A 27,873-nucleotide genomic window follows, 5' to 3' on the forward strand; every position below is an offset into this window, starting at 1 on the left:
TATGGGTGCTGGGCCTGAAGACAGCAAGGCAGGCCATCTGAAAGATGGACGTGTTCATGGTCAGTTTTATGTGTCACCTTGGTAAGGCTGCCACCCCCAGTCAGTCAGCCAGTTGCTGTGTAGGTATATTGTATCTGTGATTGAAGTCTATAATCAGTTCAAGCAAGGAAGATTATCCTTGGTAATCTGGGTAGGACTGATTCAGTCCACCAAAAGGCAGAGCGGAGGCTGCCCAGAAGAAGAAATTCCACCTTTGGATTGCAGCTTCCCCTCATGTCTGCAAGGTCCAGCCTGCCCTTCCTAATGACCTGCCTAACAGACTTTGGAATTAACCCAGCCGGCTTTCAGTGTAAGCCAGTTCCTTCTAATGATTCTCTTAATTTGTATCTCCTGCTGGTTCTGTTTCTCTGGCAGAACCCTGATGGCACAGACTTGGTGTGGGAGAAACAAGGATGCCCTGGAACCCACGAGGATGAAGTAGAACCTACATTCACCTTTAACTGCCTCCAAACCTCCAGCTGCAATGAGGCTGGTGAAACGCTGGCACCCTTTTCACGCAGCTAACCCACCTTGTCCAGGAGCTAGAGAAGCAGCAGCATCCAGCAGGGAGGGGACTGCGGCAGGCCCAGCTGCTCTGTCATGCTGAAAGGATGAGCCAGCAGAACTGTGACAAGGTGCGCCAGCTGCAAGGGCACCCGACTTTCCTGTGACCTTCCTAGTACAGCCATGGCTGCCACTGCACTTCTGCCTTCCTGACCTTGTGGGAATTTCTCCTGTGCCCATCCTAGTCCAGGACCAAACTAGAGGAGGCGAGCCTGGGAAACACTGCTCCAGTTTAGCTAGGCTGACACAATACAAAACCACCACCACCAAGGTATCTCTGGGGAGATTTCTTGGAAGCTCCCAGATGCCGATTTATTTTATAGTTCCTTGGCCAGATTGTGCAGAGCATATTTGGCTGTATGTCTCAAAATGACAGGTTCTCTTCTTTTGAAAGGGAGGACGAACTTGGGGTTGCTAACTAATCCTTTCAGTCAGAGGACTACTCTTTACAGGACACAGTTCCTACCTCCTGAAGCCTAATTTTTAGGAGGGGAAATAATATATTGTACAAACCTGTGTGTTAAGCTTTGTAAACAGAAATACTTCCCCTTCGTCAGTTCAGTTCAGTCACTCAGTAGTGTCCGATTCTTTGTGACCCCATGGACTGCAGCACGCCAGGCCTCCCTGTCCATCACCAACTCCCGGAGCTTGCTCACATGTCTATGGCATCAGTGATGCCATCCAACAATCTCATCCTTTGTCGTCCCCTTCTCCTCCTGCCATCAGTCTTTCCTAGCATCAGGGTCTTGAACACTGAATCAGTTCTTTGCATCAAGTGGCCAAAGTCCTGGAGCTTCAGCATCAGTCATTCCAATGAATATTTAGGACTTCCCCTTCATGGTCCCTTGGAAAACTTCATGGGGATGTTTTTAGGGTAAAAAAACAACAACAACACCTTTCATATATAAAGTATGATTCCCAGGACAGCAGTGAAGCACTATAAGCGGGTGATTCTTAACCCTTGGTGTCAGAGGGTATCTTCTATAGATTAGCAGCAGGACTTCTTAAAAGCCTTGAGGGGATGCTTTCTTTCTCAGGAAGAAGAAAATGCAGGGTCAGGGACCAGGGACTTCAGTAAATGGAATGCCTTTGGGGATCTGCTTTAGTATAATGCCGAGGAAATCATGGATTTACATAAACAAAATGCCTCTTTGTGTGTACAAATTCAACCAAATCAACTCCAGTTCATATGTATATAATGTCCATGGAGCTTTATCACAGGCCAGGCACTGGTCTGAGCAATGTAAGGAGATTAGCACATGAAATTTCACTAGAACCTCAAGGAGTATTTACTATCACTATTATTCATATTTCACAGATAAGGAAGTGCAGCACACAAGTAAAGTAAATTCAACAAGAGCATATAAACAGCAGAGGTGAACTCAAGACGTGATACTCTGGAGCCCTTCTCTTACATTTCCCAGATTCACTCCTGGGTCCTGACTCATCCCAGAAATAACACATCTAACTAAGGCAGTCAAGTGAATACAGGAAAAAGTGTTTCAACAAAAACAAAGACTTAAAGCAAAAGTTTCCCCTCAGCCTACAGATAACTGCAAAATTAATTATATGCCCTATTTTAGGATCGTTCTGATTAAACACAGTGAAATAAATAGTAACCTCTTACTATTTTGGGATCAGTTTTAAAGGAAAAACCCTGAAACTGAAAGGGAAGAAGAGGTGAGGCTGGATGGGCTTAGCGCCCCCTCGAGCCCTGGAGGAGTGCCCTATGATGGGGTCCACGCTCCCCCCACACCTGGTGGACAGACAGAGCCCTCCTGGTTAAGGTCTGTGAGGGCAGATGTTTGATGCTCCTCTGAAGCACCTAGCAGTCCTTTGGGGCGTTGCACAGCCCCGGGGGCTCAAGAGCTGTTTTGGGAAGGAGTACCTGAAAGAACTGTGGTGTTGGAGAAGACTCTTGAGAGTCCCTTGGGCTGCAAGGAGATCCGATCAGTCCATCCTAAAGGAGATCAGTCCTGGGTGTTCATTGGAAGGACTGATTTTGAAGCTGAAACTCCAATACTCTGGCCACCTGATGAGAAGAGCTGACTCGTTGGAAAAGACCCTGATGCTGGGAAAGATCGAAGGCGGGAGGAGAAGGGGGCGACAGAGGGTGAGATGATTGGATGGCATCGCCGACTCAATGTACACGAGTTTGGGTGGACTCCGGGAGTTGGTGATGGACAGGGAGGCCTGGCGTGCTGCGATTCATGGGGTCGCAAAGAGTCGGACACGACTGAGCGACTGAACTGAACTGAACTGAAGTTGAAAGAAGGGGCTTGGGAGGCAGGCATCGGTTTAGGGCCTTGCAGACTGATGCACTGGGCTCCATGTTACGCTAAAGGTAGGACTCAGAGGAGCAGATGTTGTTTTCTCCTGTGTCACCAGTATCCACTGGGGCCAGGAACCCATACAAGACACCATAACTGCCTGTTTTTTTATGGGGGGAGGGGTGTCACTGTGGGATTTGACACAGAGAGCAGCCGGAGGTGGGTATTTTGCTGACAGCCAGCCCTGAGACCCCTGGTAAGCAGGCAATCAGAGAGCAGAGGACATGATTCTTCATTGCCCTTGAAGTCACTTCGAGCCTGTTGTGACCATCTGACTGACAGATTAAAAACCCAGACAGGTTGAGTGTTGCAGAAAATATGAAATGAGCCTGAAGCCTGTAAATCCATGGAGGAATTTTCTTTTTCTAGGCAGCTGATAACAAAAGGTCCCCAGCATGATAAATTGCCTGCCTGCAATTCACCTGTCTCAAAATCCTCTTGGCTCTTAAAAAAAAAAAAAAGAAATAGAAATGTGTGAAGACGTACTGAACAGTGGCAATCAAGATCCCGAAGGCTAGAGACATTTCTGCCATTCACAGAATTCATGAAAACAGCCTGTCTGTGGAAAGCTCTCCCAGCTCGAAAGGCTGAGCGCGGCTTGGTGAGTTCCCAGGCGCTGCTGGAAGAGAGCTATAAATAGAGCGGGGCTGGAAGCGCCCTGAGCGGGGGGCGGGCGGGAGATCCCCGGCTCTCCGCTCCCCGCCCCTCCGCCCGCGGCGCGCGCTCCGGGCCGGGGAAGCCTGCGCGGCGGCCCTGCCGCCTTAACCCTGGCGACTCCGGGTAGCTCCGGGAAGCAGCGGCGGGGAGGGCGCGATGGTGAACCGGCTGGGAAGGGAAACGGAGACACGCTTCGCGCCTAGGCCTGGCAAACCTCCAACGGGGATCTCTCCCCAGCACCCCCCCCTTCTCTTTCCCTTCGAGCTCTGGTTAACCCTTGAAATCCGGCCTTGAAATACAAGAGGGGATTTGTTCCCTGACTTGAAGTCGAGAGGCTGCAATCCAAACCTTTTAAAACCATCCCAAATTTGGTTTGGGGAATCATGTTGGCCGTCCTGTTTCAGCGTGGCGTGCCCTCCTCCGTGCTGCTCTGGACAGTGCCTTTCCTCGGGAGGGAACTGTCAAGCGAGCTGTGTGTGTGCGCGCGCGCGTGTGTTGTTTTCGGCGCGTGCACACCCCTCGGTAGCCTCAAGGTCGGCAATACCCTGAGCATTCCCGGCCCCCCGCCCTCCGGGCTCGGCCCTGCCAGCCAAGGACGGAGAGAGAGGGAGTCCCCCGTCCCGGCAGGGCGTTCTGCGAGCGGTTTCAGCCTTCAGCAAGGTCGGTGCTGAAACAGGGCCGGGAGCGGGGAAGCTGGGCGCCCCGAGGGTGGACCCCGAGCAGCCGCCAGTGGGCGGCAGGGACTCGGCCCGGCCTCTTCGCGCGCCAGGACTCCCCCGAGGGGTGCTCGGAGACCCCGCAGAGGAGGAGCGGGGAGGGGCGCGGGGCTCTCCCAGGCGGCGAAGTGTCCCGGAATTTGAAACGCGGAGAGGCGGCTGGTTCCTGGCCGGGACTCCTGATTTCTTCTCAGATGGAAACAGTTTCTCCGGGTGAACCTGCTGGAATTCTCAACGGAGTCTCACTGGGGTTTAGCCTCCTGGTACATTTAACCGAGGCCGCATTTATCCCCGTGAGAGGAGGAAGGTGCCAAATGGAGCGGGGCTCTCGGTTGCAGAACACGGTAAGCTGGAGACGAAGGTGACATTGCCTGGGGCTGGGGTGGGGTGGGGTGGGGGGCCACAGATTTAATGGGACCCTCCTCTCCCAGCCAAGATGGTGAAAGGAAGTTTGCCTTGGTCTTCCACTCCTATTCACCCTCCCCAGGCCTTCTCTGCTTTATCTTTTCCCTGCTCCCACTCATACGTTAAAAAGAAACATTCCCCTGGGTGGGTGGGTGGTGGAGACTCCCTTATGTTCTTATTTTCGGCATGTTCGTGTTCTGTGCTAGTCACAGATGCCACAGTGCGACCTGAAATTTCCCATCGCCTCTCCTTCTCTTCCACCTCTCCTCCCTTCTCCCTTGACTGAGTTCCCTGCTCCCCTCTCTCCTGATGCAGCCTACTTTTCTTTCTTTATCATCCTCTTTTCTAAGTTTCCTTTTCTCTCTTCAAAAATTTGAACCGTAAGGCAGGGAGGGAGGCGGGAATGTTGTGACTCTGTAAGGAAGGGCTGGGGTGATAGGGTGATGGGTTGATGATTTATGAAGCATTTATTCATCAAGCATTGTTGAGCACTCACTCTGCGCACTTCTTCCTGTATTCAATGACCAGACCATTTTCTCAAGAATAAACTGCCCCCCAACTTTTCCCTGGGCACCTCTCTGCTTTCCTCTAGGCTGCAGGAGTGGACATCTGCAGGACCAGGAGCCTTAGAACATGAGGAAGAAGAGGGAGTGTCTTAGATCCAGGCTGGTTGGGTGCCCCTATGCTCTCCTTGGAGTCCTGATAATTAATCACACATTAATCATGTTAACCATTTATCAAGCACTCACTATGTTTGTGGTATTGTTCTAAGAACTTGACAAGTATTCACTCATTTAAACCTCATAACAACCCCATGAAGTAATGACTACTATTATTTTTTACATGTGAGATAGGAACAGAAGATTTAAATAATTTGTTCATGATCACACAACTATTAAGTGGGGGAGCTGCAACTGGAACTCAGAACATCAGACTCTGGACCACAACTCTTAATATATTATATATCTGTGTTGTTAGATGTTCGTCCATCTATCTGAGATGAGTGAACAAGACAACCAAAATCCTCGGAGTTTGTATTTTAGTTAAGGGAAACAGACACTATATTCAGCAGGTGGACTGGATAACTTCAGGCAGTGGTAGGTGCCACAGAGGAAAGAGAGCAGAGTTTGTACTAGGGAGTGGCGACTGTCACGTGGAGAGTGGAGAGGGACATTCTCTTTGTGGTGGGAACTTTCAGTCTGAGACCTTAAAGCACTGAGGAAAGGAAGTACAAATAGCTAGTGAACATGTACTAGTTATTATGTTTAGTAATCACGGGAATGCAAATCGAAGTCATGCTGAGTATCCCTTTGAACTCATTTGGTTGGCCTCGAATTAAGAAGTTTGAAAATATCAAGTGATTGAAAAGGATGTAAATCCGCAGGACCTTCCAACATTGCTGACGGGAGTGTAAACTGGCACAATGACTCTGGGAAATGTTTGGCATTGTACACCTAATTTGAACATTTGTACACCTGTGATCCAATTGTTCAACTCACTCCTAGATTTATATCTATTAAAAACTCTTGGATTTGTTCAACAGGAGACATGTATATGAACATTCGTGACAGTCTGGTTATCAATAATGAAAGTCTGGAGAGAACTCCAATGCCCATCACCAAGGAATAGATAAACAGTGTAACATTTTCACAAAGAGGAATATTATACAGCAGTCAAAAGAATTAACTGAGTGACACATAACAGTATGATTGCATACAAGCTATATAATATTAAGTGAAAATTGGCTGAAAGATTACATACAGCAAGAAAATCTCATAATGTTGAAAATTAATGAAAAACCCTACTACTTAGGAATATATGTAGATGCATATACATAAATAGGAAATTTGTATAAATAGGAAAGCAAGAGAATAAGACTCTGAGATTTGTACTTGTGATTACCTTAGATGGGGAGAAGCCAGGTGACCATCTGGTTCCTTAGAGGTGAGTCAGTGGCAGGGTGTCACCTGAGTTTTGACTGTAGGGCCAGGTCTGCTTATTACATTGTTAAAAATAACTCATAAATAATGAAAGGTGACGGGCCATGCATGGAACTAATGAAAGTAAATGATGAATTAAACATTAAGACTAACTGTGTTCTGTGTTGGAAAGGTAGGAAAGAACAGAAGTAGACACCTCAGTCTGGCAAAGGGAGGCTGATGTTTCTCAGAATGAGGAAGGTAGCCATAGTCAGGGTTGGCCAGCAGATCGGAGAGGTGGTCTGGAACCAGATCTTGCAGAGCCTTGTAGGTCAAGCTAAAGATTGAAGGGTTTTAAGCAGAGAGTGAAATAAAATTGGATTTAAGGTTTTCAAAGGCTCCTCTGTGGCTATGTGGAGAACAGACGATGGGAAGGGCACTTGAGAGGCCACTGCAGTAAGAAAGCAGAGGAGATGGTGGCGTGGGTGCAGCTGTGTTTCTGCACGTTACTTACTGCATCTGGCACCAGCCTGGAGGTCAAGTGGAGGTCAAAATCTAGCTCTTGCTTCCTTGTCAGGAAGCGTCCTGTCTCAGGGCTTTGAAGGCCTGGAGGAAGGGCACTGTTTCGAGATTTGCGCTGAGGGCTCTGTGGGTCAGCAGCAGCCCAGGGGGAATCGGTGCCATGAGAATGGACTTGAAGAGAAGGAGATGGATGCGGGACATACGTTGAAGGTAGAATGGACAGGGCCTATTGATGGATTAGAGATGGGTATTAGGGAAAGAGAGGAGTCAAAAGTGGCACCTGCATTTTTTTTTATTTGACTGTGAGGATATTGATGCTGTTTACAGCGAATGGAAGAAAATCATATTTTAAGTATATTAATTTTGAAATTCTGTTAGACAGTCAGGTGTACATGTCAGGTAGGGAGTTGGTTTGAGTGTGAACCTTGAAGGAGAATCTGGAGCAAGAGACTTAAGAGTGGAAAGTGTAGGCCTGTAGATGGTATAGTCCAAATTCCTTCACTTAAATTGTCACTTTTAGATTGTGAATTCCCTGGGGGCAGAGGAATTTTGTCTTTTTAATCCTCAGAGGAGGGTAAAGTAGAATAGGTTATCAATAAATATTGGTTGAATAGATACCAGAAGGATGCATCAACAGTGCAGAGGTGGAGAAATCGAGGGCCATGGAGGAAGTGTCCTAGATGACTGCACCCTCCCAGTGTCCAAAAGTTGAGGCTGTGTCCTTTCTAGTTCCTCCTGAGGCTGAAGCAAGTCTAATGGAGATGCCAACCCTTAAGGAAGATGTGACCCAGGTCTTGGAGCCACTGTTCCATGTGGTACCCAGAGCTATTCAGAGCAGCCCCAAATGGCACAGACTGAAGGAAAAGGATGGCCGGGAGGCTGATGCGGAAGCACGGAGCTGGCACAGGTACTCAGCCAGGAACGCAGCAGACCTTGTCGGGGCAGGGACAGGTGAAATCAGCAAGAGGAGAGAGGACCCAGAGGCTGAACCAAAAGAAAGGCAGGGGAGTGGTTACAAATGGAGCCTTAGATTTGGTGTCAAGTCCGGTGTATATTACAGGCGTGTTGATAATCGCCAGCTAACTACCTTGGGGCTGGCCACAATCTTCTCATAGGCCCCAGGTCCACAAGACCTCAAGCTGTGCTGTCCTTTGAGGCCTTCTGATCTCAGATACCCCATCGCATTGTCCTGCGGAGCCTCCTGAGCAGCACTGGCTCCCTCCAAAGCCAGGCTTGAGCTGACCGCCCTGACTACATTTGTGCCTGACAAGGTTCTTCCATGCCACCACTCCATCACTCTGCTGCCATCTAGCTCCCCAGCCACCACCCTTGCACACTGCAGTTCACATCCCTTTATTTACCTGTCTCCTTCCTTTTGGTGATACCCTTGTGTCTATTCACTGGTATGTCTCTGGTGCAAGCACAGAGACTGGCTTAAGGGACAGTGCACAGAGACTGTGAAAAGGAGGAGGGAGAAGGAAGAATTCCCCTTTTTGTTTGGCTTTAAGATGATCAGGATGAGACCATCCCCTTCTCACTAATGATAAACACACAAAATCCTCTCTTTCCTCGGACAGCTGGATACAGTATTGCTGAAGAATGTAAACTTTGGAATAAAATCAACTGGAATTCATTTCGGGCTCTAACGCTTGGGAGGTCAGTTCTCAAAGACTCCGTTTTTTCATCTGTCAAATGCAGAAAATAACAAAACCTCCTTTATGTTGTCATTGTGAGTTTTAAAGAAGGTAATGATGTGAAGCTTCTAAGCACAGTGCCGGCGTAAAATAGGGACACTGTAAAGTTTAGGTATTGGGCTTCCCTGATAGCTCCATTGGTAAAGAATCTGCCTGCAATGCAGGAGACCCCAGTTCAGTTCCTGGGTTGGGAAGATCCACTGGAGAAGGGATAGGCTACCAACTCCAGTATTCTTGGGCTTCTTTGGTGGCTCAGCTGGTAAAGAGAATTCCATGGACTGTATAGTCCTTGGGGTCACAAAGAATCAGATATGACTGAATGACTTTCACAGTTTAGATATTCTTATTTTCTAAGATGTTTAATTGTCAATGCTTCCTTTATTGACCAACTTCAAGGAAATGCTTCTAATTCTGAGAATCCAGGCTTCTTATCCAGAGGTGTCTGTGCTCTGGCAGTGAGGTAGTAGGCATTTTTGGCTAAGGAAACATTTCCTAGGCATGTGGGCATTTGCTGTCTCATTCCTTACATTATGCCATGTAGTATTCCTCTGTATATAATTCTTGGCCAGCCAGGAGTCTGAATAACAGTGAGGATTCAGAATTTATTCATTCAGCATTTCATAAAGTGTGATTGAATGTCTTGCTATGTAAATGGAGATGCAGTGATGACTAAGACACAGCCCCTGCTTTCAAGGAAATCACAGTCTAGTTAGGAAGGCAGACAAATAAACCGACAATGACAATTCACATATTCATAGGATTACTTCTGGTCCAGACCTCCACACCACTCCCTTCTACCCAGCCCTGGCAAGAATGGTGTGAACATAGTAATGCTACAATCTGGGTCCTTGGACTCTTTAGTCAATAGAAATTAAGAAGAGGCCAGATGAGAATTTCAAGCAAGGCTTTATCGGGGTTCATGCTGCAGCACAAGGGAATGAAAACAAGTAACAGGTGCCCTTGCTTGCTCCCCAGGAGGATGGGTGGGTTCCTTAAGTGGGGTGAGGGGAGGGCAGGTCCATGGGTTGGGCTGGACGGGTGACTTAGGTGGCCTGCCCACACCCTTGGTAGTGCTTTGTGCAGGCATCATGCCCAGTGTGCTGTTTTTGTTCCTCACACCTCAGAAATGGCAGTTGGTTTGTGGCATTTGTACCTTACTGTTTTTGATTTTCTCTGACTGCACAAGCCACAGTTATTTTTAGTCCCTTATAGTTTGTATTATGTTGCCAGAGAAGCCCTTTGTCCAGGTGCAAGCAGGTAAAGTGTCCCAGGTCCCAGGTCCCAGGCCGTCTTAGTAATAGTGATGGTATTTGCAGATATATTTACAATGTACAAATCAGGTTTGGGCTTCCCTGATAGCTCAGTTGGTATAGATTCCATCTGCAATGCAGGAGACCCCACTTCACTTCCTGGGTTGGGAAGATCAATTGGAGAAGGGATAGGCTTCCTACTCCAGTATTCTTGGGCTTCTCTGGCAGCTCAGCTGGTAAAGAATCTGCCTGCAATGAGGGAGACCTGGGTTTGTTGATCCCTGGGTTGGGAAGATCTCCTGGAGAAGGGAAAGGCTACCCATTCCAGTATTCTGGCCTGGAGAATTCCATGGACTGAATAGTCCATGGGGTCGCAAAGAGTCAGACACGACTGAGTGACTTTCACTTTCACAAATCAGGTGCACTTTTGAATTCTTTCATTTGATTTTCATAGCAACTGTATAAGGTAGGTAGTGATTACTACTCATTTTATGAATGCAATCTAAGACTCCATTGAACAGTTGTGTTTACATAAGTCAAGCTGTCTTGGGCCATGCTCCGTCCTTCCAGCCTTTCCCATTGTCCCCGTGCAGGGGTCTGTTGAGTTCACCACCCTGTGGACTGGGGTTTAGTTATGATTCTGAGTTTTTCTCCTTGGGTTTGACGGCCAAGTTTAGCTTCCCTGTTGGGACCTGTGCTCTCTATAGACTTACACTGATGACTGATCTCACTCAGTTAGCCTTGTGCCACCCTTCTGATCTCTAGGACTCCATCGTAGTACTGGCCACTGGCCAAGAGACAAAGCCCAGGGGAGGGTTCTAACAGCATCCCTGAGAAAGGGATAGGCACCGTGTTCATTAACTGTGCTTTTGCAGTGGGGAAGTGGAGGAAGGGACAGAAGAATCTTTTCCCTTCCCAGTTGCACAGTGCTGTGATTCAGGCAGTTGTATTCCTGGATGTTTCTCCTAAAAAGGGAAAGAATATAGGAGTCCCTTGAACCTCTTTAAAGATGGAATGACTTATTTACACTTTCTCAGAGATGTTTTCACTGCAGTTAGTCATTTATGAAATTCGTAGGAGTCTTCCGATATAGATTACATCATTGATTGAAATTTGCTTATGGTTATTTACACAAATAATTTTATGTGTTTAGATTTACTTTGGGAAAGTAAATCTCACAGACTGGTCCTGTGACTGTAACACGGAAGAGTGAGTTTGTTGCTGAGAATATGCGTTTTTCAAATCTATTGTGTTTTTCATCTTTGTGAAAGATGGTATTTGGTGTTTTTGCTGCCCACAGAATGTGTGGGTGGGGCATTTCAGACACCTCCTGCCAGGCCTGCAGTGCAGCAAGAGGATGGTTTTGTCTGTAGCAGTTCAGAAATACTGAAGGAGCAATCTCCTCCCAGATCTCTAACCAGTATAACTTGGATTAGATTATTTTATGGGGAGCTGGGGCCGGGGGAGTTGGTTAACTGGTCATTTTTTAAAAATTTAAATATGACATTTGTAAAACACATGATAAATAAAAGCCATAATTTATCAAAGGTGAGTTTTCAAAAGGGATTTTAAAATTCCATTTGCTTCAGTGTATTGAGGATCAAGGTATATGTTAATTGACTGGTAAAGAAATACTACTAAAATTTTTGTTCTGTATTCAGGGAGACTGGTCTGAATTTGTAAAACATCTGAACCACAGTGTGCGTGCTTTATGAAATGTCTTTGTTATACTTTCAGTTCATGCAGTAGTAGTACCAGCAGAGCGTTTTGGATGAGAGTTTCCTCATGTGCAGGTAAAATTCATACGGACTTGTTAAAATCAGTTGAATATAAACAGGTGAGTCCTTCAACAAATCTTTTGTTTCAACGTGGCTAACATTTTAGGGTGTTAATTTGCTCAGCAGAACTTGTCATTGTTCTAAATAACTTTAGTTCAAGATAATTCAACAGAACCTACTTTCTAAATTTCTGAAACCTAAATGATTTTTAGTGTAAATTCAAATTGAAAACCAAGCATCCAGTCCCAGATAAGGTTGGTTTTCTGCTTAACTTTAAGGGAAAGATTTTTTTCCTTTCAAGCTGGAGAAAAAATTACCACCTGACTTGTAAGTGACAGTTTTGATGTGTTCTAGAAGAGAAGAGCCTTGCCAACTCCAGACAGCTGTGCTCAGCACACCCCTCATTCCATACCCCAGCCTCTATTGTTAATATAAGCAATTTTTATACAGCCCCTCAGATAAATGGCTGGCAAAAACTATGCCCAAAATGTGATTATCATGTATATGGTCTGAAGATACTGGCTGCCCTTGGTCAAGGCATCTCTGGCAAATTAGCATTGAATCTTTCTGGTTTGCTTTTTACAATTTTACTGAAAAATAGAAACTGAACTTGCCTCATGTGAAATGGTAGAGATAGATGGAGATGAAAGCATGATAAGCCAGACCAGTGCTTTTCAAATTCCTGTTTTTCAAAACACAGATTTCTAGGCCCTTATCTCAGATACTGTCTGTTAGGATTTTCCCAGATTCCATTTCTAACAAGTTCTCAGGTGATGCAAATGCTTTCAGGTTCATGGACCACGCTTTAGGCAGCACTGGACTACATCATTAATTTCCAGGAAGCATGGGTATTAACACTGGGAATGCACTTCAGAAGCAAAACTCACAAGAACATGACTCGTCTTGTAGAGGAAGGGAAGGCAATACTATTGTGACCAGCTGTACAGTTGGGCCCCAACTGTCTTGGTTGTAAAACAAAGTCTTAAACTTTCAGGCCAACTAGAAGATTGGTCATCTTCCAAGGCAGACAGGGCTGGTGTATCACGGCAGCTTTGTGGTGCTTTGAAGTGGTGGGTGTTTGGCTTAAATTTTAAACCCAGGAAAAGCCAAAGCATGCTGTGAATTGACACGTAATCACATGCAACTAAGGATTGCCAGTTAGCATCTTCAGCTTTTGTAAATCTCTTACAAGTTGTAGTGGATTGGGTGTTTCTAAGCTTGTGTGCATGTTGGAATCACCTGGGGAACTTAAAAAAAAAAAAAAAGAACAGGATACCCATGTTCTACGCTCTCCTGCATTGTGAATTAATTGGTTTAATATGTGAACTGGGTGCTTCTAGGTTTGAAAGGTCCTCAGGTGATCCCAATCCGCAGGCCAGTGGGGGAGTCACTGTGATTCAGTTCATTTCAGTCACTCAGTCGTGTCCGACTCTTTGTGACCCCATGAGCCACAGCACGCCAGGCTTCCCTGTCCAACACCACTCCCAGAGACCACCCAAACTCATGTCCATTGAGTCGGTGATGCCATCCAACCATCTCATCCCCTGTCATCCCCTTCTCCTCCTGCCCTCAATCTTACCCAGCATCAGGGTCTTTTCAAATGATTCAGCTCTTCTCATCAGGTGGCCAAAGTATTGGAGTTTCAGCTTCAACATGAGTCCTTCCAATGAACACTCAGGACTGATTTCCTTTACGTGGACTGGTTGGATCTCCTTGGAGTCCAAGGGACTCTCAAGAGTCTTCTCCAACACCACAGTTCAAAAGCATCAATTCTTCGGCACTCAGCTTTCTTCACCATCCAACTCTCACATCCATACATGACCACTGGAAAAACCATAGCCTTGACTAGACAGACCTTTGTTGACAAAGTAATGTCTCTGCTTTTTAATATGCTTTCTAGGTTGGTCTAAACTTTCTTTCCAAGGAGTAAGCGTCTTTTTATTTCATGGCTGCAGTTACCATCTGCAGTGATTTTGGAGCCCCCCAAAATAAAGTCTCTCACTGTTTCCACTGTTTCCCCATCTATTTGCCATGAAGTGATGGGACCAGATGCCATGATCTTAGTTTTCTGAATGTTGAGCTTTAAGCTCATCCAGGGGATGGTCTTGATCCCTCTCTCCTGTACAATGTCACGAACCTCTGTCCATAGTTCATCAGGCACTCTGTCTATCAGATCTAGTCCCTTAAATCTATTTGTCACTGTGGTAGAGTCTCCAAGATGGCTGCCAGTGACACCCCTCCTTTCTGCTCTCTTGCTGGTTGTCAGGAGGTAAGTCACTTTTCTGTCTTTTGACTTGCTTTGAACAATGAAATTTAATGACAGTGAAGTTTGGGGCTTGTAGCCTGGTAGCATTGGGTTCCTCTCTCTTGGAAGCCAGCCTCCTTGTGAGAGGACTGACTGTCCTGAATTTGCTGTGAGGAAGCCCCAGCTTGCCTTGGGAAGAGCAAGTTGCTGTGTGAAGGAGCTGGGCACACATATGTGAGAGGAGCTTTCTTCTAGTCTGGTCCAGCTAACAGCTAAATTTGGCCAAGTGAGTGACCCCAGTTGGTGTCACCAGGATTTTGGAACCGTGCCAGCAAACATCCCTCATCTTTGCCTTAAGTCATTTCATTTTGAGAGATTGGTTTTGGAATAATATATAGCTGAAACACAAGTGTATTTCTTGTATTTGTTGGTAATAATAATGCAAAGGAGGCATTTTGGAAGGTTCTCTGTGAATGAGGAATGACTTATTTGTCATCCCGATCAAAGTATGATGCAAATTGAAAGCATATTGCTGAATATTTGAAGGGGAAATAAAAATTACTGTGTTAATAAAATTATTGGTGATAGTGACAAAGATTTCACTGTTGTTATCGTAGTAGCTTCAACCGCACCTTCTCTTAGGTTTTCTGAAAAGCAGAGCCCAAGGCAATGCTTAGAGTGCTATCAATTGTTCTGGGCTGTGCAACCCAGAGAATGAGGGTGGTGAGGCACAAGAGTGTGTGATGTGATTCTGTACAATGCTGTGTATTGCCACACCAGCTGCGGTTTAAAAACAGGGAGCTGTGCTAAGACACACTGTGTCACTATACCCTGTCTTAGTGTTTGGGCTTCCCTGGGAGCGTTGCAGAAAGGAACAAAACCTTCATGTAGTGCACGGAAGAGAAAAATAAAGACGAACTTAGCTTCCCGGCTCCTTCTAATTTCATTTCTCACTGATGAAGTTTTACTCCCCAGGAAGTTAATTCTCTGTACTCCTGCCTCTCTGTGGCTGCTCAGGAATCTGGGCACCATGTCACACAGTACATTATTTTTCCTAGGTCTAAAAGTGGAGGTGCCCTGCTTGTATGTGGATGAGATGCTCGCCGAGAGAGAGAGAGAGAGGAGGAAGGGGTTGAGGGAATTTGAGAAGGTGCATAATGTTTTTCTGTGTTTTTCATTTGTTTGCTTGTTGTTACTAAAAAATACTCTGAGGTATCTGATTTTGATACTGTTTTTGCAAATTATGGCCTTCTCTTGTGGCTCAGTGGTAAAGAATCCACCTGCAATGCGGGAGACCTGAGTTGGATCCCTAGGTTGGGAAGATCCCCTGGAGAAGGGAAAGGCTACCCACTCCAGTATTCTGGCCTGGAGAATTCCATGAACTGTATAGTCCATGGAGTTGCAAAGAGTAGGACAGGACTGAGCAACTTTCACTTCACTTCACACTTGCAAGTTACATTCTGAGGCTGAAATGATCTATTAATATAGATTGTCATCCTGCTTTTATCCATGTGCTCAGTATCAATTCCAATATAAATACAATATTAGTCTTGACTGCTCTTCCCTTTCAATAATCTTACCAAACACCATCATATCCCTGGGCATATGCAAAAGTCAACTCCAAGAATTTTGTTTTTATTTTACTGCTAGGCAGAGCCCAGTCTTTTCTCATAGAGAATGGAGTGTGCATGCTTTCTAACCTTGAGAGAAGCAGGACGCCAATGAGCTGCCACTTCTGGACACCTATCCTTCTTGTTGAGCTGTTAACTCTTTTTCTAGTCAAGGCTTTTTTGCAACAGAGAAAGAGACGAGGAGCAAAACATGCCATGTTTAGTTATTTCATGAAGCTAGTAGTTCCTGAACATTGAGGGCTTTATGTAACTGATAGCACTATATTTTGCAACCCAGTCCCGCTCTAGTTGAAGGAGCCATTATGTAGGAGAATCAAAAGCCTGTTGAACAGATTGAAGGATTTATTGTCAGTGTATGATTGAGGTGGGGGGAGTGTTTTCACTAGTTTCTCATCAGTTTGCTGCTGATTTTTTTCCTTGCAATTGCCTTAAGTATGTAAGTAGTGAAGATCATCTAACTTCAAAAAGGTAGGCAAACAAATCTTGTCTATAATTAAAGTCTGTGAAGTTAATCTGGCCATTGCTTTTCCTGTGGACAGGTAATCTCCCCTCCTGTTTCCCATGACTGAGGTGACTGATTGACTAGATCTGGTTATCAATTTTTCTTCTTTACTTGGGGCACAGAGAGGTGGACTTCCTCTCATTTTTATAGAAATATTTCTAAGTACTGAGCATGGGGAGACTCATATGCCATCAATCATGTTATAGAAATTGTAGAACATCTCATGCCTTTGTTCTCTCCCCCTGTTGCAAAGTCCTAAGCCTATGGTATCATTGTTTTCCAGTGACAATTCCTAGGTTCACCTTATTCACAAATGAAGGAGATTTGGCATGCATTTAATGTCCAGATAGTTGATGCTTCCTATGAGGATGGATTTTCCAAATGTTCCTCTCAGCAAATGGTAGATCTTTGGACTTAATTTTTTCCTTGAATGGAAGGTATTCTCTGTCTGTGGACACACAGAGGTGATGTTTTATATAAGATCCTTGAGTAAGTGAAAGATGTCAGTTCAAACTGGCTCAAATAAAAAATAATTTCTCAGCTCACATAAGACAAAGTGTGTGGATAGGACCAACCATATCTAGGATTCAAGCAACAATATTATAAAGAACTCTCCTTTTTTCACTTTTTCTAATTTTATCACTAACTCTTGATTCTTTGTGTGTGTGAATGATAGCATGGTGCCTTCATGCCATGCACCAACAGATCTAAGCTTTACCTCTAAAGTTTAGTTTTGTTTAACACAAATTTTAAGATTGAGTTTAAAAGGATAAGTCATGTTCAAATTTGGGAGGAATTTCAGAATGTAAGAGAAGTGATTTCCCAGGGAAATTCAAGATGCTGTACTAGAAAAATGGAAAAGTATGCCATTCTAGCAAAAAGAAAGAAAAAAACAAACAATCACTTCTTTGGGAAAGAGACCCACTACCTCCTAGATGCGAGACTTTAGCTTTGAGAACTCATTTGCCACGTTTTGTCAGTTATCTGAAAATGGACCCAAGTTTCAGGAGTAGACTCATATTAACTGAGCCCAGAAAGACTGTATTCTCCTGTAAGCTTACTGAATCCTCTTGACAGTCTTTATTCTAATAGGATATAAATGATCAGATTTCTGCTTAATAAATTGTGAACAGTTTGGTTTTGATTACCCATCATAGTGCTCAGTTTACAGTATTTTTAGATTCACTTTAGTTATAAAATTTTGGTTAGAAAGTAATAATGTAGAAAGTTGGGAATGAATGGAAACATATAATTCATTTAGTTAAAATCAGCTATAATTTGACTACTTTTTCTTGTCTTTCTATGTGTGGGTGTCTATATCCTATTCCTCCCACACAGGAGTCTGAGTATATTGTATATAACTTTATTTACTGCAATTTAATTTGAAAGCATCTTTCCATATCATTTCTTTTCACTTTGTTATTGTTGTTCAGTCACTAAGTTGTGTCCTGACTCTTGTGACCCCATGCACTTACATGATATTAATGGCTGTTCTCAAAATTCTCCTTCACTTATTTTATAGACAGAATTTTATTCCCACAGATCCTTAATTGTATATTGTGTGTAGTTTTTACAAATGTAAAAGAATGAGATGTGTTTTACTTTAAATGGATAGAATCACATTTATTTTACAAACAAAAAGTAACTTTTTCTAGGAGGGAGATTTTTAGATACATTCTTAATTAGGAAATATTATAACCAAGTCACAGAGAACATGGTTGGATGGTTAATTGTCACAATATTGTTAAATACATTTAGCCTCCTGTTATTGAAATTGTTTATAAGTTTAACTGGAAAAGCTTTTACATGAAGTATTCTAATAAATGTATTTTGTATAACAAATGTACTTAGCCTGTGAGACAATCATCCTTGAAAGATAGCTATAAACTAGATCTCTGAACATTACTTGCAAGATTTTACCCCTTTTAGAAGACAGACTTGTGCAGAAATTAAACTTTAGCTTTTAAGATAGAGAAGAAATACGGATTTAACAGAAAATTTATGATCGCAGAAAAATGTGACTACCTGTGGTCTGCAGTCATAGCAGAATCGACTGATCCACTGTTCCACGTCAGCCTAACCCTGCGGGCACCCTGGGCCACAAATTTGCAACCACAACTGACCAAGTGTTGATTTACCTGCTTCCGTGGACGAAAGCTCAGGCTGCTGCCACTCCTGCTGTTTCACATTCCAGCGCCCCCCACACCCCCACCCCACATAGTATAGACCGACAAGAGTGACTTCAGAGACTCCTTGCTCTGGGATGCTGGAGGGGCTGGTGACAATCCAGAGGAGTGGAGAGGAATTTAATACATTATGAAATGGACATTGACCAAAGAGAGATAGGCGAGGAGGAGCCTGTGGATAAACTGCTTGCCTTTTTTTATTTAAACAGGAAGGAAACCCAACTTTATTCTTATGCATATGAGAGTTCACAAAAAAGTGGCTAGTAAATGGCTTAACTTAGAAGCTTTTGTATTAACGTCACAAAAGAAAAGAAAAGGGGAGAAGAAGTTTCTTTAGGATGAAGAAATTGATTTCTAAGGGAATAAACAGGAGATAGAATAGCTTGTGATAACCACTGCTTATGTTATCATCAGTGGTATTTTCCATCTTTTTCAAGGCTATAAAGACTCTCTCAGACCAGGCAATTCTTCTCTTGCCTGCAGACTATTCTAAGGTGCGGGAGTCTCTCCTCATGTGGAGATGGGTGCAGGGCTACACAGCCTACATGTCCATTGTGGAGCCATTGCAGGCTCCGTTACTTACTCCCTAGTATTTACTGTCCTTTTCCTGCCTAACTCTCCCTTCCTCAAGATTACAGCCCACTGCCTCCACCCCCACTAGGAAGATTTGCATGCAGTCTGTTGTCTCTCATCTTTTTATGGTAAATACATAAAAAAGTAATTTCCTTTTCGGAAGCACTTTTGCCAATACTTTCTCTCCAGTTTTTAAATACTGTTGAAGATGAAAACCTTCAACTCTAGATTTCCAAGACTTTTAAACCATTTAGTAGGATTCATGGTAATACATATATATTTTTTTTGCTCATAGGATTCTGAGGCCAGCCTTATTTTCCTTTTCTCTAAGTTCTTTTGGGTCTCCACAATGACCATTTATATCACCAGCCATAAAAAATTTTCAGTTATAGGATGAAAATCTCAAAATCACTGCACATTGTTTTGGACCACAAAGCCTGATTCCCCATTCCTGCCTCTAGGGGTCGTAAATTGTCTTTTGGGTTACCCCTGAGTGACACTGGCTTCTGGGATACACACCATCACAGATACCAATCCCATCACGTTGTCACTCCCTCGTCAGTTAATCTCAGCTAAAGGTCAGAGATAGCAAAGAGAGTGCAGGTGCTCATGGGTGTGCCACAAAGATATCAGTAAGAGAAAGTTTTATAGAGTTATAACTAGATTTATTGAAAGTTTGATTTATTGAGAGTATGAATGCATCCTACTTTACCCAGTTATTTATTTCTGAGTGAATTCTGGAGAGGCATCTCAAACATTTTACCCTTTTATTTTCACTGTGTTGCTGATAATTTGGGGGAACAACAGTCAAACTAGGCTCTCTTCCTTAATAGTCTGCATATTTACTTTTTATCTCTGCTTTCCTCTGATAGTTTAGGCTATCATTAATTATCTCAACCTTGTTGTTGTTCAGTCACTCAGTCATGTCTGACTCTTTGCGACCCTATGGACTGCAGTGTGCCAGGCTTTCCTGTCCTTCACCAACTCCCGGAGCTTGTTCAAACTCATGTCCATCGAGTCAATGATGCCATCCACCCATCTCATCCTTGTCGTCCCCTTCTTCTCCCTCAATCTTTCCCAGCATCAGGGTCTTTTCCATTGAGTGGACTCTTCACATTAGGTGACCAAAGTATTGGAGCTTCAGCCTTAGTCCCTTCAATGAATATTCAGGATTGATTTCCTTTAGGATGGACTGGTTTGATCTCCTTGCAGTCCAGGGGACTCTCAAGAGTCTTCTCCAATATCACAATTCAAAAGCATCAATTCTTTGGCGCTCAGCCTTCTTTATGGTCCAACTCTCACATCCATACATGACTACTGGATTCTCCAGCTGTTATCTCCTGACTAGTCTTCCTACTAGGCTCACTGACTTTCTGCCTCTGGGGCATCATGCCATCACGACCTCTTTTGGAATGGAATCTGTCCATGCACTTTTCAGTTTCAGCCTTTCAGATGTTCCCTTGGCTTCTGTCCTAACTCACAAGCAGGGCATATGAGGCTCTCATGCATTCATTTATGCTACTCTCTAGCCTTCTCTTTCACTGCTCAACTAGAAAGATTTTCATGTTTCTGCTGCACTTCATTGCTTATTATTTACTCAGTGAGCTCTGCTTTTACCTATACTATTTGTTCTCTCCTGTTTTCCTCTCTTCAGTAATGCCCACTCTTCCTTCAAGAGCTAGTCTCAGCATCTTCTCAGAGGAGTTTTTCTGGGCTGCTTCTTAAAGGGGCCAGTTAGCATGTTCAGTGAGAGTTAGCTTGGTGAATTGCCATACACCAGGAACCAGCAGTTGTTTCGGCACATCCAGAAACTGGTGTTTTACCAGTGTCTTCAGCAATGGGCAGTATCCTCAGAACTGATCAAACTCATGAAGACAAAGCTGTGAGCTCTGGTGGTAATTTGTTAGTTTTATTTCTCAACTGCAGTGGAGTGTGATGCTACACGTATGTGTCCCTTATAACTATAGCTGAATGTGATGCTACACGTCTGTGTCCCTGAGTGAGACAGACCGGCGTTCACGGTTACTAGTGTGTGACATTGGGCAGGGCACCAGACCTCTCTAAATGTTAGTGTATTTGCGTGTAGGATTGTGGAAATTATACCTTTTATTTCTGAGAAGTGTGAAGAATTAATGCCCTTTTCTAAATTCTAGTCATTCATACAGAAGTTAATGAGATTTTCCAAGTTCAAAGACTCCGTCAAGGGTAGACCCAGGTTTGGAACTCAATTGATATGACTCAAATCCATGTGCATCACCACCTGTCCTAAATAGTTTTCTTAACTACTTCTTTTAACATTAACTTCGTGCAAAGTAATGATTTTTTTTTTTGAAATCATAAATTTTGATTCACTAGCCAGATACATGTCTTATAGCATGTGTGTATTATACATATTATGTATGTAAAGATAATGTATGGAGAGAGTAACATGGAAACACACATTACTGTATGTAAAGTAGATAGCCAATGGGACTTTGCTGTATGACTCAGAGAACTTAAACCAGGGCTCTGTAACAACCTAGAGAGGTGGGATGGGGAGAGAGGTGGGAGGGAGGTTCAAGAGAGAGGGTACATAGGTATACGTATGGCTGATTCATGTTGACATTTGGCAGAAACCAACACAATAGTGTAAAGCAATTATCCTTATTTTAAAATAAATAAATTAAAAAAATTAAAAAAGATAATTGGTTACAAACAATAGTATCTACTCTAACTTGTTTAATCAGGAATAATTTTTATTAAAGCATGTTAGGTAGCTCCCAGTGTTTCTGGAAGGCCAGGAGAATCAGCCTGGGGGATAATAATGCAGAGTTATTGGTACTAAGCAGCATACAGCCAAGAGACATACCCCAAACCACCAAGAAATACTATTTGGCAGAAGCGCCGTGGCTCCATTACAACTGCCCCAGAAGTATCTTCACCACCCTCAATCTTGTCAGGAAATCTGAGCTCCCACTCTGAGCTGAAAAAAGAAAATAACATTGTTCATTCCCACAGTGAAATTTTGTGAAGGTTTCTCTGAAAAAACTTAGGTCACATGCTTGCATCAGGATTGCAGGAGATTAACCAGAAATGATTTTTAGTTCTCTGACCTCTAGGAGACTGAAATATGGGTTAAGTCAAAATGCACTGTCTGCCACAGTAAAAAAAGTTCATTGGTTTATCACCTAAAATCTTTATAGACAGAGAGTATATGTGTTGCATTTGGAAAGAAAAATGTTTGCATGGTGTTGGGTATGCAAAGCTCTGAATAAGTGGTGATGTTGATGTCACTGTTGCTCTTCTGTTGGCGTTCCCGCCTCTTCTCTGAGAGGCACCAGGACACCATCCAGGTTCTCCTTAATATATTCACACCCATAAGTGACAGTATGTGAGATGGGATGATGTCTTCATGAAGCACATGGACTTTGGAGCCCAAGTGCATGGGTTCCAGTCCTGAGTCTCTCATTGCCTGGCTCCTTGAACTTGAACCGTTAACTTCTCAGTTTACTCATCTGTATCATGGAGGTGATGATACATTAAGTAGCAGCAAAGACAAATAAGTTGGTATTTTCTTTCTTTCTTTTTTTTTTTTTGGTATTGTCAAAGTATTTTAAACAGTGGTTAAAAATAAGAGGCATATAAGTGTTTTCAGATAAATTACTTGCTGCTGATAATGTCTATTTTCAGATCATTAGAGCAATTTGAATCCTCTGTGATCTTATATGCAGATGATGCATGGTGACTATTGTTCAGTCTCAGTAATTTTTCTCTGGTCACTCATGAGAAGGAGGCAACTTTTGTTATAGTTTATATGCATTGGCCCTCTGATATACAATTTTAAAAATAGGAAATCAAAATGACCTTACTGGAATATTCTCATCATTTGTGTCCCAGAGGTTTAGTCTGAGGAGTACATCATTCTCTCTGCTGAAGACCTGGGATAACCATGTGGATTTAACTGGCTTGAACACGGTGACCATCATTCATTTTCAAAATGTGTTTATTTTTGATTAACTTGTCATCTGCTTAGTCTCTTGATACATTCACTCTCTCCCTATAAATCTTCATTGCAGGCTTTATCCTGATAGTTCAACTAGCATAGACTTCATTGATGGCTCCTCGTTAGTATTACTGCTGTTATAACTTACTGCTACAATAACCTGTTTTTAGAACCTGATTCAGTTTGGATTCAAGACAGCCTTACCATTTCCAGTCCCACAAAGCTGATAACACTCCAAATCTAAAGCTTCTGCTCACCCTTACCTTTCCATCGCCACTGTCTCGTCTGTAGAAAATAGACATGTGTCAGCTGAACATCACATGTAAGACTGTTCACTCCTTATATTTGTCTTTGAGATCCCGTGAGCTAAGGTCTGTTCAGCATTGTGTTCCTATTTTCTGGCACAGTGCCTGACCCAAAGTAGATGTTCAATAACTTTTTATAACTAGGATCTTGATAACTAGTACATACAGATAAAGCTATTTCAGGATGAAAGAAAACATTATTGAGTATTCACTTCAGTGATGGAAAATAATCAACAATTAATACTTGCCTCAGTAAACAGTCACGAAATCAGACAAATTAGTTCTTCCCTTTGTACAGTATAATGTAGGATTTGATTTGAATATATTCTTATGGTAGGAGGGAATTGTTTTTCTTTCAAGTTTCTCAGGGTGGCATTTTAAGGATAATACCATCAACTTTCAGAATTTTGCCTGGATTTTATTAGGATTTCTACTTACTGTTCTTTGAGGAAAAAATATGTATTTAAAAAAATTTCTTAAGTGATTTTTCCTCAGTGATTTCCTCAGTTTTCTGTGGGGATCTAAGGAAGGAATTTTTATTGAGCTTTAATTGACATAGAACATTATGTTGGTTTCAGGTGTACATCATAACGATTTGATATTTGTTTACATATAGTGAAATGATCACCGTGATAAGTCTAGTTAACATTGGTCACCTCACAGTGACAGTTTTTTTCTTGTGATAAATAAAAACTTTCACTCTCTTGTCAACTTCCAAGTATCCAATGAAGCATTACTAACTTTAGTCACCATGCTGTACATTGTATCCCATGACTTATTTATTTTTTAACAGGAAGTTTGTACCTTTTACCCCCTTCATCTGTTTCACCCACCACACTTCCTGCCTCTGGAAGCCACCAATCTGTTCTTGCTTCTATAAATTTGGTGTTTGTTTTAAACTATTTTTTTAGATTTTATATAAGTGAGATCATATCCTGTTTGTCTTTCTCTGACCTGCCTCACTGAGCATAATGCCCTAAAGTCCATTAGTGTTGTCACAAATGGCAAGATTTCTTTCTTTTTTATGGCTGAATAATATTCCACTGTACATTTTCTTTATCCATTCATCCATTGATGGACACTCAAGTTGTGCTTATATCTTACCTATTGTACATGATGCTGCAGTGAACATGGGGCTGCCCAGATCTTTTCACAGTAGTGTTGTCATTTCCTTCTGATAAATATCCAGAAGTGGAATTGCTATATCATATAGCAGTTATGTTTTTAACTTTTGGGGGAACATCTACACTATTTTCCATAGAGGTTGCATCAACTTAGATTTCCACCAACAGTACACAGGGTTCCCTTTTCTCCATATCCTCACCAGCACTTGCTATTTGTTGTCTTTTTGATATTAGCCATTCTGGCAGGTGTGAGGTGATATGTTACTGTAGCTTTGATTTGCATTTCCCTGATGGTTAGTGATGTTGAGCATCTTTTCATGTACCTGTTGGCTGTCTTTATGTCTTCCTTGGAAAATGTAGGAACTTTAAACTTATTAGCAAAGCTAGGTAAAACTGATGTGCTCTGGGCTTCTGAGTGATGGGACCTGTCTTGAGACCAGGCATCTCCTTCTGTATTATCTAAAATTTCATCAACAGAGTTAATCTCTCATGAATTTTAAAGGCTGTGGTATATGAGAGAGAGAGAAGGAAAGGGAGGATGTTTAAGGTAGCCTATCAATTGATACAGTTAAAATAGAGAGGAAAACATCAAGAAGAACATTTGAAAGTGTAAATGGATCAGAGGCCAGAAGTGGGATTTTCTTGTTTGAAATTTGTTGAGAACCAGCCTTTGTGGGTTTTTAAAGAAAAGTGTTGGAGGCAGTGACGCTGACGCCTGTCGTCAGCCCCTCTTCACGCAGCCCTGGTCCTGTGCTCTAGTCCAGCAAGCTTCCTTTGAAGTATTCTCTAAGTGGGAGACTGGTTCTGTGTAAGATGAAATTGACTCAGAAGTTTTTTCAACTGCCCAAAGAAATTAATACCTTCAGAAGGAGCTTGAGGACACTGTCAGAATTAAAAGGAACTTGGTGACAATTTAACAATGACAAGTCACTTTTAAACCGTCAGAGGAGCCAGACTTTATGAAAATTTAAAATGATCCATTGGAGGTTGTTTAAAATGCAAAATTCACTTTAATTTTGAAAATGAATTGAAGTTCTTCAACTGTGTTCCTTGCAAAAGTCACTGGTTTGCATCCCACTGAACCCCAAGATACAACAAGGCCAATTTATTTCTTCTCTGCCTTCCTTCTTCCTTCCTGTCTCTATTATATCTAAACCCTTAGCACAGTGTCTAGTACATAGTTAATTGGTATGAAATAGACATTAAATGAGTTACTGTCATGAAACTGTAACAATGCTCAGTTTAATTGCCAAACACAGATTGGAGACTGGAAAAAGTAGTATACATTACCTAGTCATGTACTTCAGAGATTTAAAAATTCTAAATGGCTGTGATTACTCATGAATTTCTTAAAGATGTCATTGAGGGACTTGCCTGAGGGCATGAGCTCAGAGGGTTGGATTTTGGAAGGCCAAGGATAATATGAGATACAGAAGCAAGCCATCCATGAGGAATTCTGTACGTTTGCATTTTCACATATAACTTTAGATGGAGTCCCAAATGTTAAGCTAGACTGACAATTTGCCAAAAAAAACAAAAAATTCTCCAAGTTTCTCTTTGATCTGCAGGCTCACCAATTTCATTTATTGAAATTTTACTGTAAAATGTGCTGTTGAGTAAAATTCAAGGGTAATTTCACTTATTTACTTGGCAATATGAATTTGGAAGTAAAAATAAGGTCACATTATATATAAAGTCACATTGCAGATGGATTCTTTACCAGCTGAGCCACAAGAGAAGCCCAAGGTCACATTAACGGGCACAAATCTGTATTTCTCTTTATGGTAGGTTGTGTGAATGGGCCCAAATCCTTTCTCTCTTTTCACTCATACACATAGAACGTGATATTAGCAGTCCTGTCATCAACAGATGGAGTCCTTGTCCTTAACCCCTTCAGTCTGGGTTGGCCATGTGACTGACTTTAGCCAGTGGGGCATTAGCACATATGCCTCAAGAAGAGTCTTGAAAGCTGCTTGCCTACTGGGCTTGTGCTTTGCGGTGCTGGGTTCCCCATGTGAGGAAGCCTGGACCCCCCTAGTGGGTGAGGACAGGACACACAGCACAGCTGGCAGCGGAAGTAGAGCCGCTCAGCTCCCCATGGGTGCACGATTGAGCCCATGTGAGACAAGCAGCAGAAGCATCCTGCCACGCTCGCCTACCTCATGAGCTTGGTAAATAGTTGTTTTCAGTGACTCAGGTGGGAATGATTTGTTACGCAGCGATAGATAACTAATGCACTCAGGTCCTGCTGTGTGGACATTCCACCCTTTCTTAAATTCCTCCTCACTAGTCCTGGGGGTCCCCAGTGGATACTGCTAATGTTCTTTGAGGTATAAACTCTTGACCACCGTGACTCATCTGTGCTCCTCCTCTCTGAGTCATGGTTCCTTTGGTGCTGGAGTCTTGGGTGTGGTGGTCAGTCCCCGGAGGGGCGGCTCTTCTGCTGGTGACACTGGAAATGCGAGCCCTGCTGGCATCTCCCAGAGAGATCCACACTGTAATGTGCAGGCCACCTCATTTTGGGACCTCTGCTGTTTCATAATTAGGGCAAAGGTAGAGGGATAATTAGATCAAAATCAGGGGAGATAGCATTTGAGAGCTGGAGGCACCTCAGAGATTGTTCCAACCTTTCCTTTTATAAAAGAGGATCCTTGCACAGAGAGCTTTGTCACTGGCCCAGGGGCCCATGACGTATGAGTGCCAGATCTGGGGCCGAAACAGAAGTCTTCTCATTCCAAATCTAGGGATTATTTCCATTTCGATCTCATCAGGTTTGCTTTTCTTACGTCATTTAAAATCTTCCAAAAGAGGAATGTAGGTCTGGGGAAAACTTAACAAAGATGGTAAATAAAATATCTGGGGTATGCTGAATTATCCCTAGGAAATAATTTGATTGTAGTGTGAGATAAGTGCCCATTTTCCCTTTAAAGTTTGTGTCATCCTGCTTAAGTGACTGTTGCATTTGAGAAGTACTTTGGAGATGGAGCTACAACTTAGGCATTCCTGGTGGTGTTTGGAGGCCTGAACGTCTTCCCCAGTCAGGGTGGCAGGCAGTTGGAGAGGTGAGCTCTGTGGGAACTTACGCCTCTACGTGCGGGGTCTGCCTTAGTGCAGACACTGGTTGCACAATGGAGCACACTTGGTCCACATGGGGGACCCCAGAAGCACCCCCGCATTACTCAGACCTCACTTTAGGGTGAGGCTCGGTACAGCAGAGAGAGGTCTGGGGTGCCGACAGCCACAGTTGCCAGACTGGATCCTGTATTGTGGGGGCCCTGCTGTACCGTAGCGATAGCAGGGCTTGTAGGATGCAAGACACTATACGTGCGAGGGTGTTCGCATCCCAGGGTCATCCCCACCTTGGACCCCGAGGCCCCACAGCTTTTCTCTGTTCAGGTGACAGGTGGCCCCTTTGGAGCATCCCTTTCCCCTTGACCTTCACTAAGCTCAC

The 27,873-nt window shown here is 43.3% G+C and overlaps 1 protein-coding gene across 8 annotated transcripts in view; it reads left to right on the plus strand.

Annotated features, from left to right (window-relative positions):
* The first annotated feature begins 3,721 nt into the window (after positions 1-3,721).
* Positions 3,722-27,873, plus strand: part of KCNN2 (potassium calcium-activated channel subfamily N member 2) — a 476,417-nt gene continuing 452,265 nt past the window's right edge. For 4 of the 8 annotated variants that reach the window (XM_081505791.1, XM_081505795.1, XM_081505794.1 and 1 more), the window contains exon 1: positions 4,087-4,650. The gene's annotated coding sequence lies outside the window, so the exon portion shown is untranslated. Of the gene's footprint in view, positions 4,651-27,873 lie in introns of all 8 variants that reach the window. The other 4 variants (XM_081505792.1, XM_081505793.1, XR_014058369.1 and 1 more) reach the window with 3 other exon arrangements.

This window comes from Giraffa tippelskirchi, chromosome 7 (genome assembly GCF_054371585.1).
Source record: "Giraffa tippelskirchi isolate mGirTip1 chromosome 7, T2T-mGirTip1v1.2.pri, whole genome shotgun sequence".
Lineage (NCBI taxonomy): Eukaryota > Metazoa > Chordata > Mammalia > Artiodactyla > Giraffidae > Giraffa > Giraffa tippelskirchi.